Here is a 14934-nt window from a genome sequence, read left to right on the forward strand (position 1 = left end):
AAATGTGTCCTGGGTTAACACAGCTTGGTCTCACAGTCCCCACTCTCCTCAAACAGGAGAGAAAGTAGTGCAAAAATACCCCTGGGTTGAGATAAAGAATTTACTGAGATAATACAATGTATAATTAGCTTAGCCTGTTTGCAGTGAAGCATAGCAAAATGCAGAAGTGGCAGCAGAAGCTGGTGACCTTCCTCTTGACCCCTAGCCTGCCCAGTGGATAAGACCGATACCCCAAACCTGGAAATAGGAAGCAGCCACCAGAACTGGCAGCCCCTCATGTTACAATCTGAGCTTCAAGCCCTTTGATACTTGGCACCCAACAGTGCTTTCATTTTGAAGCTGGCATGAGGCCAGTGCAGTGTTGAATACACACCAGGAGTTTTTGGATGTCATGGGTTGAGTTGAATTTGGGTTAGTAATACAGGAGAAACCTGGGAAACGTTCTGATATTAACAATAAGCTTTGTAAATTGCTAACTTCAAGCTTTGTCACATACTCCATCTTCCTCACTGTAGTTTTGTGGGTGTGTAATCATGACTTTGACTATTTGTAATGGGTTGGGGCAGGCCCCCCTCCCCACCACACGCAGAAATAACGACTGAGACAAACAGATTGCAAAAGTGATGGAAAGTTTAAATAGAACAGTGAGTGCGTGCAGAGAACTAGAAATACAGTGACAAGAGAAAAGAACCCAAAACAGACCCAGAGAAATCCCATCCCTACCTGAGGGTACACCCGAGACCCCCAGGGCTCCTTCTTCCCCCTCCCATTGCTAGGCTAGTCTCAGCTGGCCAGATCTGAGACTGCCCATCCCCCCGTGGCCTTGGGCCTAGCCAGGCCCAAAGCCAGGAGATCTCTCCCCAAGTTACCGGCTGACGGAGGAGGAAGAAAAGAGGAAGTGCCAGACCCCGCCGCGAAACTTATAGTGGTGCAAGGGATCATGGTAGGAAATAACCTAATTTCCTGTGTCCACCCACTGGGCTGGACTTCTGGACACAGGAAACACCCCTGTAGCAGAGGGCAGCCAGCCCAAACTACGACACTATTGCAACTTCATCCAAGGTTGCAGTTAAGCTCAGCAGTGCTATTGGTGTGTGAGAGTTTTGGTTGTTTTTGTTGTGTTGGGTTGTTTTTGTTTGGTGGTTTGTTTTCTTTTATGATTGTTTTGGTTGTTTTGTGAACTGGTTATTGACCATCACAGTTAAGTCATCCTAGGTTTGCTAAAAATTGTTCTGCACATTGGCCACAGCAACCCCATGCAGTGCTACAGGCTGGGGTCTGAGTGACTGGAGAGCGGCCAGGCAGAAAGAGGACCTGGGGGTACTGGTTGATAGTAGGCTGAACATGAGCCTGCAGTGTGCCCAGGTGGCCAAGAAAGCCAAAAAGCCAATGGCATCCTGGCCTGGATCAGGAATAGTGTGGCCAGCAGGAGCAGGGAAGTCATTCTGCCCCCATACTCAGCATGGGTCAGGTCACACCTTGAGTGCTGTGTCCAGTTCTGGGCCCCTCAGTTTAGGAAAGATGTTGAGTTGCTGGAAGGTGTCCAGAGAAGGACAACAAAGCTGGTGAGGGGTTTGGAGCAGAAGCCCTATGAGGAGAGGCTGAGGGAGCTGGGGTTGCTTAGTCTGGAGAAGAGGAGGCTCAGAGGAGACCTTATTGCTCTCTACAACTCCCTGAAGGGAGGTTGTAGCCAGGTGGGTTGGTCTTTTCTCCCAGGCAACCAGCAGCAGAACAAGAGGACACAGTCTCAAACTGCATCAGGGGAGACTTAGGCTGGATGTTAGGAAGAAGTTCTTCACAGAAAGAGTGATTGACCATTGGAATGTGCTGCCTGGGGAGGTGGTGGAGTCACCATCACTGGAGGTGTTTAGGAAGAGAGTGGATGGGGTGCTTGGTGCCATGCTTTAGCTGATTAGATGGTGTTGGGTGATAAGTTGGACTCAATGTTCTCAACGGTCTTTTCCAACCTGGTCTGGTCTGGTCTATTCTATTCTATTTGTATGATATCCTATAAACCAGAAACTGTTATGGGAATTCCACAAAAACTGTGATTTGTTCCTCATGTAGTTTCATCCAAGGGTGTTGATATAAATATCAGGCTGAGTTTATCTTAAGGGTAAACATGGAGAGTTGAAAAGCTCAATTAACTAAGCGTGATAACTCAGAGGGGAGAAAAAAAGCTGCTCATAAAATTGTGGATGCAAATTCAAATCCTTTTGTCTTAAAAGAAAAAAAAAAAAGTATTGCAATGTCATGGGTAATTAAATTTTCCATGCAACCTACAGCTTCAAATACAAACCAAAAATATCGTTATGTAACCCCAATGGGGAAACAGAAGTACCTTTATAAAAGGCTAATTGTGGTTACTGGCTATGCCAAGCCTTGACACCGCAAATAGTTCCTTCTGCTTTGTGGATGTTAAAGCAGGTTTCTGCAGCATTGCTGTGAGGTTAACCAGTCTCTGTTCCTTTGCAGTACATCCTTTTCTGCACAAGTTAGCCTGCATTTTGCAATGGCTTGTTGTAGAAAATGGCATCTGGATATCTACATTCATCACTCTGTTGTGAAATACAACAAGTGTAAGCCTGTTTTGTCTGCAAAATTCACCTTGGCCTTTACTGGGAATCCATTAGTGGCATGTGCATGACGAAAAGGAAAAGATTGCACCATAGGTTCATTTAAAATGTGGCATTTAAGCAGTGTGCTGGGAAGAAATGGGGTGTGTGTATATGTGTTTGGAAATCACAGAAACAGGTACTGATGCTGGATGGCACATATCTGTGGTTACCTCCAAAGCTCCCTGTGCTGCAGAGATCACAGGACACATCAAGTCATGGAATTTAGCTCCATTCAATTAGCAGCTAATTCAGGTTTTTGCTCAGTTTTACTGTGTATTTATTATCTGACAGTTATTCTCTTATTCTCTGGTCAGGTGTTGGTGGCAAAATCCTCTACCTTTGAACTGTCAGAACCAGGTATCTCTTGCTGATTGAAATGCAATTACTCTGGAGGCATAATTGTGTTTTTCTTTCATAGATGTGTGTTTTTGCTTTCATAGAATGTGTGTTTTCAGCGGCGTCCTGTTCCAATGCTTGACAACTCTTCAGTGAAGTTTTTCTTAATGTCAGTCTAAACCTCCCCTGGTGCAACTTGAGGCCATTTCCTCTTGTCCTATTGCTTGTTAATTGGGAGAATAGACCATCCCTCTCTTTGCTTCATCTCCTTTCAGGTAGAGAGCAATAAGGTCTCCCTACAGTCTCCTGTTCTCCCAGCTAAACAAACCTAATTTCCTCTGACACTCCTCATAAGACTTGTTCTTCAGACCCTTCACCAGCTTCATTCTCCTTCCCTGACCCACTTCAGCACCTCTGTGTCATTCCTGAGTGAGGAGCCCAGAACCGAATACAGTATTCACTGTGTGGCCTCACCAGCGCTTGAGTGCCAGCAAACCATCTTCTTCCTATTCCTCGCCTCATTCTTTATGGTACAGCCCAGGATGCTGTTGGCCTTTTTCACCACCTGGGGGCGCTGCTGTCTGTGCATGAATCCGTGTCCAGACAAAGTACATTAGTTAGGTCATTGTTGGTGGACTTCATAGGTTCATAGAATCATCTAGATGCAATCACCCTGCCATGGGTGGGGGCACCTTCCATTAGACCAGGTTGCTCAAGGCCTCATCCAGCCTGGCCTTGAATACCTTCAGGAGGGGGCATCTGTGACCTCCCTGGGCAACCTGTTCAGTGTCTCACTGCCATCATAATAAATATTTCATAAATCCTCCATGGCTGCTGCTGCTGCACAATTTCTAGATGCCCTCCTTTGCTGTACTGTGCACAAATGCTTTCCAAAATAAAAACAGAGGAAGGAAGCAAGCTTCTACTTGTAGGTAACTAAGGTGTCAGCATAGTGTAGGGTGATAATCACAGTCACCAGAGAGAGTGGGGCACTGCTGAAGAACAGTTCAGCCCATAGGCCCTGGCAGAGAATATTTTAGCCTTTCTTTGCATTAACTAATGGTGATGACTCAGCTGCAATTATAAACTCATACTCAATATTTCCTTCTGCCCTCCTGTGTCTTCGTAGGAAAAGCCCACAGCTGTAGTCAGAAAAGTAACAAAAATGAGTGTCAGTAAAGAAGTGACACTCAAGCACTGAAGGTATCTTGAGGCCTTGTCTTCTTTTGTTTTAGGAATATGATAAATTTCAGTGCCTTGTGGCTGTTAGCCCACATACACCGTCACACAGTTGACTGGTAGTGTAGATCCCACTTCACAGCCTCTAGTGTGGGACTACCTTGTCTTCTATGAATTAATGATAAATAGGTGATGTCTTCTGATCTGGGCTGAAGATGCAGGTGGATCCTGGGTGCTGTGATTTAGCATGCCCTCAGACATAAATGGGGTGACTCCCAACAGACCTGTTTGAGAGAAAGGTACTCTTGAGTAATTCAATCTTGGGAGCTGTCTCCTCAGCAATAGCACAAATTGTGCATCTGTTGTCATTGCCACCTGTGGCAATTCATCTCAGGTTATGTTGAAGTATTAATGAAATAACCTGAGAAAACTGATGCAACTAACTTGCAAAGAACTCCCAAATTGTCAGTATGAGTGTTTAATATTTTTTCCCCCTGGTTGTACTGGTTGGATGAGAGGTTGGACTTGATCTTAAAGGTCTTTTCCACGGTTCGATGCCATACCATCCTATCCGATCCTATCCTACCCTATCCTATCCTATCCTACTGAATTGTGTTAGAAAAGAGCTTTAATTCTGACAGGATATGATCACTCTTGTGCAACTTGCGTGTAACAGACAATATTAAATCAAACAGGTTATTCATTACTGTCCCACAAGAATGTTGCTTCCTGTGGTCTCTGTATTATCAAAGCAGGAAATGCAGCATAATCACAGAATCAGAGAATGTTAGGGGTTGGAAGGAACCTCAAAAGATCATCTGGTCCAACCCCCCTGCCAGAGCAGGATCACCTAGAACAGATCACACTGGAACTCATCCAGGCGTGTCTTGATATCTCCAGAGAAGGAGACTCCACAACCCCTCTGGGCAGCCTGTTCTGGTGTTCCATCACCCTCACAGTGATTTTAAAAGAGATCAAATCCAAAGATTTTACACATCTTTTACTAATGTTGGTGTGAAATTTACTACTACATAAATTAATTTTCAGCATATAGAGTAGAATAAACCAGGTTGGAAGAGACCTTCAAGATCATCGTGTCCAACCTATCATCCAACACCACCTAATCAACTAAACCATGCAACCAAGCACCCTATCAAGTCTCCACACACGTAGCCTTTCTCAATGCAAATATTCTGACCCCAAGATTTTGTAGGCAAAATTCAAGAAAACACAACCTTTGAGAAAAACAAAAGAAACTAAGTTACTTGGCAGCAAAATCAAATGTTTAAACAGATAACTTTGTGGAGGCTCAAAGTAAACCTGCATCTATTTTTAAATTAAAGGTCAACATCAAGAACTATCTGAGAAGTAAAACTGAAATTCAGCAAAAGCAATAATAAGTCTCTAAAGGTTGCTGACTTGGCAAGTATTTTAACATTCAAAAGGAGAAGGCACTCTTGGTCTTCATTTCACCCAAATGCTTTAAACAGATGCTTTGAAAAATTGCCATGGAGATTCTATGGATTTCAGTCACTATCACTTCATATTTTATACAAATCTGGGTCAGAAAGGGATTATGAGTGATTGAGTTTTAGGATGTTTTATTTGTGTCATGTAAATTAAGCCTGATATTTGAGGATGGTGAGCAGCAGCTTTTGATTATGGGCTTATTAAGTACAAAATAATTAGTACTTTTAGCAATAAAGTTGGACCTTGTGGCTGCAGTAGTGTATCAAGTTCAGACTGAGGGGTCTCTGACTGTTTATCACAGCAGCTTTCTGTCAGAATTTAGCAGTAGTTAGCAGTTTTGCAAGGCTTGTGAACCAGATTGTGAGGGCTTTTCCCCCTGTGCCTTATCTTAGATGTCAAATAGCCATAAAAAACCTGCAAGAATTTGGAAGTACCCCTGATAATCAGTCTCAGACTTCTTGGAGATGAAAGTGATTCTGGGTTTGTGTCAAAAGTGATCTAGGAGCTTGGTGGCAAATGGGAGTCTCCAGCTTTTGCAGCTGGAGGCTGCAGAGCCTGTGCTGGTGCAAATGATAGTCGATGCTAGTCAAGCTCCTTTAGTTGCTCCCATTGGCGCCATAGACCTCTAGAGATGCTCCCACTGGCTCTACAGACGCAACCATTGGATCCATAGGCCTCTAGAGAGGCTCCCACCGGCTCTATACACGCTCCCATTGGCTCCATAGGCCGGTAGAGATGCTCCCACCGGCTCTGTAGATGCTCCCATTGGCTCCTAGGCCACTCTAGATGCTCCCACGGGCTCTATAGTTGCTCCCATTGGCTCCATAGGCCTCTAGAGAGGCTCCCACGGGCTCTATAGATGCTACCATTGGCTCCATAGGCTTCTAGAGAGGCTCCCATGGGCTCTATAGATGCTCCCACTGGATCCATAGGCTTATAGAGAAGCTCACACGGGCTCTATAGACGCTCCCATTGGCTCCATAGGCCCCTAGAGAGGCTCCCACGGGCTCTATAAACGCTCCCATTGGCTCCATAGGCCTCTAGAGAGGCTCCCACGGGCTCTATAGATGCTCCCATTGGCTCCATAGGCCCCTAGAGAGGCTTCTACCGGCTCTATAGACGCTCCCATTGGCTCCATAGGCCACTATAGAGGCTCCCACGGGCTCTATAGATGATCCCATTGGCTCCATAGGCCACTATAGAGGCTCCCACGGGCTCTATAAGCGCTCCCATTGGCTCCATAGCCACTATAGAGGCTCCCACGGGCTCTATAGACGCTCCCATTGCCTCCACAGGCCCCTATAGAGGCTGCCATGGGCTCTATAGACGCTCCCATTGGCTCCATAGGCCACTATAGTGGCTCCCACGGGCTCAACAGATGCTCCCATTGGCTCCATAGGCCACTAGAGAGGCTCCCACACGCTCTAAAGACGCTCCCATTGGCTCCATAGGCCTCTATAGAGGCTCCCCCGGGTTCTATAGACGCTCCCATTGGCTCCATAGGCCACTATAGAGGCTGCCACGGGCTCTATAGACGCTCCCATTGGCTCCATAGGCCACTCTAGAGGCTTACACGGGCTCTATAGATGCTCCCATTGGCTCCATAGGCCAGTATAGAGGCTACCACGGGCTCTATAGACACTCCCATTGGCTCCATAAGCCTCTAGAGAGGCTCCCACGGGCTCTATAGACGCTCCCATTGGCTCCATAGGCCACTATAGAGTCTCCCACGGGCTCTTTAGATGCTCCCATTGGCTCCATAGGCCACTATAGAGGCTCCCACGGGCTCTATAGACACTCCCATTGGATCCATAGGCGTCTAGAGAGGCTCCCACGGGCTCTATAGTGGATACCATTCGCTCCATAGGCCTCTAGAGAGGCTCCCACGGGCTCTATAGATGCTCCCATTGGCTCCATAGGCCACTATAGAGGCTCCCTCGGGCTCTATAGATGCTCCCATTGGCTCCATAGGCCACTATAGAGGCTCCCACGGGCTCCATAGATGCTCCCATTGGCTCCATAGGCCACTATAGAGGCTCCCACGGGCTCTATAGACGCTCCCATTGGCTCCATAGGCCTCTAGAGAGGCTCCCACGGGTTCTATAGATGCTGCCATTGCCTCCATAGGCCTCTAGAGAGGCTCCCACAGGCTCTATAGATGCTACCTTTGGCTCCATAGGCCTCTTGAGAGGCTCCCACGGGCTCTATAGACGCTCCCATTGGCTCCATAGGCCACTATAGTGGCTCCCACGGGCTCAATAGATGCTCCCATTGGCTCCATAGGCCACTAGAGAGGCTCCCACGTGCTCTATAGACGCTCCCATTGGCTCCATAGGCCTCTATAGAGGCTCCCACGGGCTCTACAGACGCTCCCATTGGCTCCATAGGCCCCTATAGATTCTCCCATGGGTTCTATAGACGCTCCCATTTGATCCATAGGCCAGTATAGAGACTCCCAGGGGCCCTATACACACTCCCATAGGCTCCATAGGCCCATATAGAGGCTCCCACGGGCTCTATAGACGCTCCCATTGGCTCCATAGGCCACTATAGAGGCTCCCACGGGCTCTATAAACGCTCCCCTTTGCTCCATAGGCCACTATAGAGGCTCCCTCGGGCTCTATAGATGCTCCCATTGGCTCCATAGGCCACTATAGAGGCTCCCACGGGCTCTATAAACGCTCCCCTTTGCTCCATAGGCCACTATAGAGGCTCCCTCGGGCTCTATAGACGCTCCCATTGGCTCCATAGGCCACTATAGAGGCTCCCACGGGCTCTATAAACGCTCCCCTTTGCTCCATAGGCCACTATAGAGGCTCCCTCGGGCTCTATAGATGCTCCCATTGGCTCCATAGCCCTCTAGTGAGGCTCCCACGGGCTGTATAGACGCTCCCATTGGCTCCATAGGCCTCTAGAGAGGCTCCCACGGGCTCTATAGACGCTCCCATTGCCTGCATAGGCCACTATAGAGGCTCCCACGGGATGTATAGACGCTCCCATTGGCTCCATAAGCCACTATAGAGGTTGCCACGGGCTCTGTAGACGCTCCCATTGGCTCCATAGGCCTCTACAGAGGCTCCCACGGGCTCTATGGACGCTCCCATTGCCTCCATAGGCCACTATAGAGGCTCCCACGGGCTATGTAGACGGTCCCATTGGCTCCATAGGCCACTATATAGGCTCCCACGGGCTCTGTACACGCTCCCATTGGCTCCATAGGCCTCTAGAGAGGCTCCCATGGGCTCTATAGATGCTCCCATTGCCTCCATAGGCCCCTATAGAGGCTGCCACTGGCTCTATAGACGCTCCCTTTGGCTCCATAGGCCACTATAGAGGCTCCCACGGGCTCTATAGACGCTCCCATTGGCTCCATAGGCCACTATAGAGGCTCCCACGGGCTCTATAAACGCTCCCAATGGCTCCATAGGCCACTATAGAGGCTCCCACGGGCTCTATAGACGCTCCCATTGGCTCCATAGGCCACTATAGAGGCTCCCACGGGCTCTATAGACGCTCCCATTGGCTAAATAGGCCACTATAGAGGCTCCCACGGGCTCTATAAACGCTCCCAATGGCTCCATAGGCCACTATAGAGGCTCCCACGGGCTCTATAGACGCTCCCATTGGCTCCATAGGCCACTATAGAGGCTCCCACGAGCTCTATAGACGCTCCCATTGGCTCCACAGGCCACTAGAGAGGCTCCCACGGGCTCTATAGACGCTCCCATTGGCACCATAGGCCCCTATAGAGGCTGCCACGGCGTCTATAGACGCTCCCATTGTCTCCATAGGCCACTATAGAGGCTACCACGGGCTCTATAGACGCTCCCATTGGCTCCATAAGCCACTATAGAGGCTGCCTCGGGCTCTGTAGACGCTCCCATTGGCTCCATAGGCCTCTACAGTGGCTCCCACGGGCTCTATGGACGCTCCCATTGCCTGCATAGGCCACTATAGAGTCTCCCACGGGCTCTGTAGACGCTCCCATTGGCTCCATAGGCCACTATAGAGGCCCCCACGGGCTCTATTGACACTCTCATTGGCTCCATAGGCCACTATAGAGGCTGCCACGGGCTCTATAGACACTCCCATTGGCTCCATAGGCCACTATAGAGGCTCCCACGAGCTCTATAGACGCTCCCATTGGCTCCATAGGCCACTATAGAGGCTCCCACGGGCTCTGTACAACGCTCCCATTGGCTCCATAGGCCTCTAGAGAGGCTCCCATGGGCTCTATAGACGCTCCCATTGCCTCCATAGGCCCCTATAGAGGCTGCCACGGGGTCTATAGACGCTCCCACTGGCTCCATAGGCCACTATAGAGGCTCCCACGGGCTCTATAGACGCTCCCATTGGCTCCATAGGCCACTATAGAGGCTGCCACGGGCTCTGTAGACGCTCCCATTGGCTCCATAGGCCACTATGGAGGCTCCCACGGGCTCTATAAACGCTCCCAATGGCTACATAGGCCACTATAGAGGCTCCCACGGGCTCTATAGACGCTCCCATTGGCTCCATAGGCCACTATAGAGGCTCCCACGAGCTCTATAGACGCTCCCATTGGCTCCATAGGCCACTATAGAGGCTCCCACGAGCTCTATAGACGCTCCCATTGGCTCCATAGGCCACTAGAGAGGCTCCCACGGGCTCTATAGAAGCTCCCATTGGCACCATAGGCCACTATAGAGGCTGCCACGGGCTCTATAGACGCTCCCATTGCCTCCATAGGCCCCTATAGAGGCTGCCACGGGCTCTATAGACGCTCCCATTGGCTCCATAGGCCACTATAGAGGCTCCCACGGGCTCTATAGACGCTCCCATTGGCTCCATAAGCCACTATAGAGGCTGCCTCGGTCTCTGTAGACGCTCCCATTGGCTCCATAGGCCTCTAGAGAGGCTCCCACGGGCTCTATAGACGCTCCCATTGCCTGCATAGGCCACTATAGAGGCTCCCACGGGATCTATAGACGCTCCCATTGGCTCCATAAGCCACTATAGAGGCTGCCTCGGGCTCTGTAGACGCTCCCATTGGCTCCATAGGCCTCTACAGAGGCTCCCACGGGCTCTATGGACGCTCCCATTGCCTCCATAGGCCACTATAGAGGCTCCCACGGGCTCTGTAGACGCTCCCATTGGCTCCATAGGCCACTATATAGGCTCCCACGGGCTCTGTACACGCTCCCATTGGCTCCATAGGCCTCTAGAGAGGCTCCCATGGGCTCTATAGACGCTCCATTTGGCACCATAGGCCCCTATAGAGGCTGCCACGGGCTCTATAGACGCTATCATTGGCTCCATAGGCCACTATAGAGGCTCCCACGGGCTCTATAGACGCTCCCATTGGCTCCATAGGCCACTATAGAGGCTCCCATGGGCTATGTAGACGGTCCCATTGGCTCCATAGGCCACTATATAGGCTCCCACGGGCTCTGTACATGCTCCCATTGGCTCCATAGGCCACTATAGAGGCTCCCACGGGCTCTGTAGACACTCCCATTGGCTCTATAGGCCTCTAGAGAGGCTCCCATGGGCTCTATAGACGCTCCCATTGCCTCCATAGGCCCCTATAGAGGCTGCCACGGGCTCTATAGACGCTCCCATTGGCTCCATAGGCCCCTAGAGAGGCTGCCACGGGCTCTATAGACGCTCCCATTGGCTCCATAGGCAACTAGAGAGGCTCCCACGGGCTCTATAGACGCTCCCATTGGCTCCATAGGCCCTTAGAGAGGCTCCCACGGGCTCTGTAGACGCTCCCATTGGCTCCATAGGCCTCTAGAGAGGTTCCCACGGGCTATGTAGACGCTCCCATTGGCTCCATAGGCCCTTAGAGAGGCTCCCACGGGCTATGTAGACGCTCCCATTGGCTCCATAGGCCACTATATAGGCTCCCACGGGCTCTGTAGACACTCCATTGGCTCCATAGGCCTCTAGAGAGGCTCCCATGGGCTCTATAGACGCTCCCATTGCCTACATAGGCCCCTATAGAGGCTCCCACGGGCTGTATAGACGCTCCCATTGGCTCCATAGGCAACAAGAGAGGCTCCCACGGGCTCTATAGACGCTCCCATTGGCTACATAGGGAACTGGAGAGGCTGCTACGGGCTCTATAGACGCTCCCATTGGCTCCATAGGCAACTGGAGAGGCTCCCACGGGTTCTATAGACGCTCCCATTGGCTCCATAGGCCACTATAGAGGCTCCCACAGGCTCTATAGACGCTCCCATTGGCTCCATAGGCCACTATAGAGGCACCCAAGGGCTCTATAGACGCTCCCATTGGCTCCATAAGCCACTATAGAGGCTGCCACGGGCTCTGTAGACGCTCCCATTGGCTCCATAAGCCACTATAGAGGCTGCCTCGGGCTCTGTACACGCTCCCATTGGCTCCATAGGCCTCTAGAGAGGCTCCCATGGGCTCTATAGACGCTCCATTTGGCACCATAGGCCCCTATAGAGGCTGCCACGGGTATCTATAGACGCTCCCATTGCCTCCATAGGCCCCTATAGAGGCTGCCACGGGCTCTATAGACGCTCCCATTGGCTCCATAGGCCACTATAGAGGCTCCCACGGGCTCTATAGACGCTCCCATTGGCTCCATAGGCCACTATAGAGGCTCCCATGGGCTATGTAGACGGTCCCATTGGCTCCATAGGCCACTATATAGGCTCCCACGTGCTCTGTACATGCTCCCATTGGCTCCATAGGCCACTATAGAGGCTCCCACGGGCTCTGTAGACACTCCCATTGGCTCTATAGGCCTCTAGAGAGGCTCCCATGGGCTCTATAGACGCTCCCATTGCCTCCATAGGCCCCTATAGAGGCTGCCACGGGCTCTATAGACGCTCCCATTGGCTCCATAGGCCCCTAGAGAGGCTGCCACGGGCTCTATAGACGCTCCCATTGGCTCCATAGGCAACTAGAGAGGCTCCCACGGGCTCTATAGACGCTCCCATTGGCTCCATAGGCCCTTAGAGAGGCTCCCACGGGCTCTGTAGACGCTCCCATTGGCTCCATAGGCCTCTAGAGAGGTTCCCACGGGCTATGTAGACGCTCCCATTGGCTCCATAGGCCCTTAGAGAGGCTCCCACGGGCTATGTAGACGCTCCCATTGGCTCCATAGGCCACTATATAGGCTCCCACGGGCTCTGTAGACACTCCATTGGCTCCATAGGCCTCTAGAGAGGTTCCCACGGGCTATGTAGACGCTCCCATTGCCTCCATAGGCCCCTATAGAGGCTCCCACGGGCTGTATAGACGCTCCCATTGGCTCCATAGGCAACAAGAGAGGCTCCCACGGGCTCTATAGACGCTCCCATTGGCTACATAGGGAACTGGAGAGGCTGCTACGGGCTCTATAGACGCTCCCATTGGCTCCATAGGCAACTGGAGAGGCTCCCACGGGTTCTATAGACGCTCCCATTGGCTCCATAGGCCACTATAGAGGCTCCCACGGGCTCTATAGACGCTCCCATTGGCTCCATAGGCCACTATAGAGGCACCCAAGGGCTCTATAGACGCTCCCATTGGCTCCATAAGGCACTATAGAGGCTGCCACGGGCTCTGTAGACGCTCCCATTGGCTCCATAAGCCACTATAGAGGCTGCCTCGGGCTCTGTAGACGCTCCCATTGGCTCCATAGGCCTCTAGAGAGGCTCCCACGGGCTCTATAGACGCTCCCATTGCCTGCATAGGCCACTATAGAGGCTCCCACGGGATCTATAGACGCTCCCATTGGCTCCATAAGGCACTATAGAGGCTGCCTCGGGCTCTGTAGACGCTCCCATTGGCTCCATAGGCCTCTAGAGAGGCTCCCACGGGCTCTATGGATGCTCCCATTGCCTCCATAGGCCACTATAGAGACTCCCACGGGCTATGTAGACGCTCCCATTGGCTCCATAGGCCACTATAGAGTCTCCCACGGCTCTTTAGATGCTCCCATTGGCTCCATAGGCCACTCTAGAGGCTTACACGGGCTCTATAGATGCTCCCATTGGCTCCATAGGCCAGTATAGAGGCTACCACGGGCTCTATAGACACTCCCATTGGCTCCATAAGCCTCTAGAGAGGCTCCCACGGGCTCTATAGACGCTCCCATTGGCTCCATAGGCCACTATAGAGTCTCCCACTGGCTCTTTAGATGCTCCCATTGGCTCCATAGGCCACTATAGAGGCTCCCACGGGCTCTATAGACACTCCCATTGGATCCATAGGCCTCTAGAGAGGCTCCCACGGGCTCTATAGTGGATACCATTCGCTCCATAGGCCTCTAGAGAGGCTCCCACGGGCTCTATAGATGCTCCCATTGGCTCCATAGGCCACTATAGAGGCTCCCTCGGGCTCTATAGATGCTCCCATTGGCTCCATAGGCCACTATAGAGGCTCCCACGGGCTCCATAGATGCTCCCATTGGCTCCATAGGCCACTATAGAGGCTCCCACGGGCTCTATAGACGCTCCCATTGGCTCCATAGGGCTCTAGAGAGGCTCCCATGGGCTCTATAGATGCTCCCATTGGCTCCATAGGCCTCTAGAGAGGCTCCCACGGGTTCTATAGATGCTGCCATTGCCTCCATAGGCCTCTAGAGAGGCTCCCACAGGCTCTATAGATGCTACCTTTGGCTCCATAGGCCTCTTGAGAGGCTCCCACGGGCTCTATAGACGCTCCCATTGGCTCCATAGGCCACTATAGTGGCTCCCACGGGCTCAATAGATGCTCCCATTGGCTCCATAGAGGCCACTAGAGAGGCTCCACGTGCTCTATAGACGCTCCCATTGGCTCCATAGGCCTCTATAGAGGCTCCCACGGGCTCTACAGACGCTCCCATTGGCTCCATAGGCCCCTATAGATTCTCCCATGGGTTCTATAGACGCTCCCATTTGATCCATAGGCCAGTATAGAGACTCCCAGGGGCCCTATACACACTCCCAAAGGCTCCATAGGCCCATATAGAGGCTCCCACGGGCTCTATAGACGCTCCCATTGGCTCCATAGGCCACTATAGAGGCTCCCACGGGCTCTATAAACGCTCCCCTTTGCTCCATAGGCCACTATAGAGGCTCCCTCGGGCTCTATAGACGCTCCCATTGGCGTCCATAGGCCACTATAGAGGCTCCCACGGCTCTACAGACGCTCCCATTGGCTCCATACGCCTCTTGAGAGGCTCACACGGGCTCTATATTCGCTCCCATTGGCTCCATAGGCCTCTAGAGAGGCTCCCACGGGCTCTAGAGACTCTCCCATTGGCTCCATAGGCCACTAGAGAGGCTCCCACTGGCTCTAGAGATGCACCCATTGGCTCTGTAGGCCACTATAGAGGCTCCCAAGGGCTCTA

This window comes from Melanerpes formicivorus, unplaced genomic scaffold (genome assembly GCF_026170545.1).
Source record: "Melanerpes formicivorus ecotype bairdi unplaced genomic scaffold, bMelFor1.0.p_v2 SCAF_62, whole genome shotgun sequence".
Lineage (NCBI taxonomy): Eukaryota > Metazoa > Chordata > Aves > Piciformes > Picidae > Melanerpes > Melanerpes formicivorus.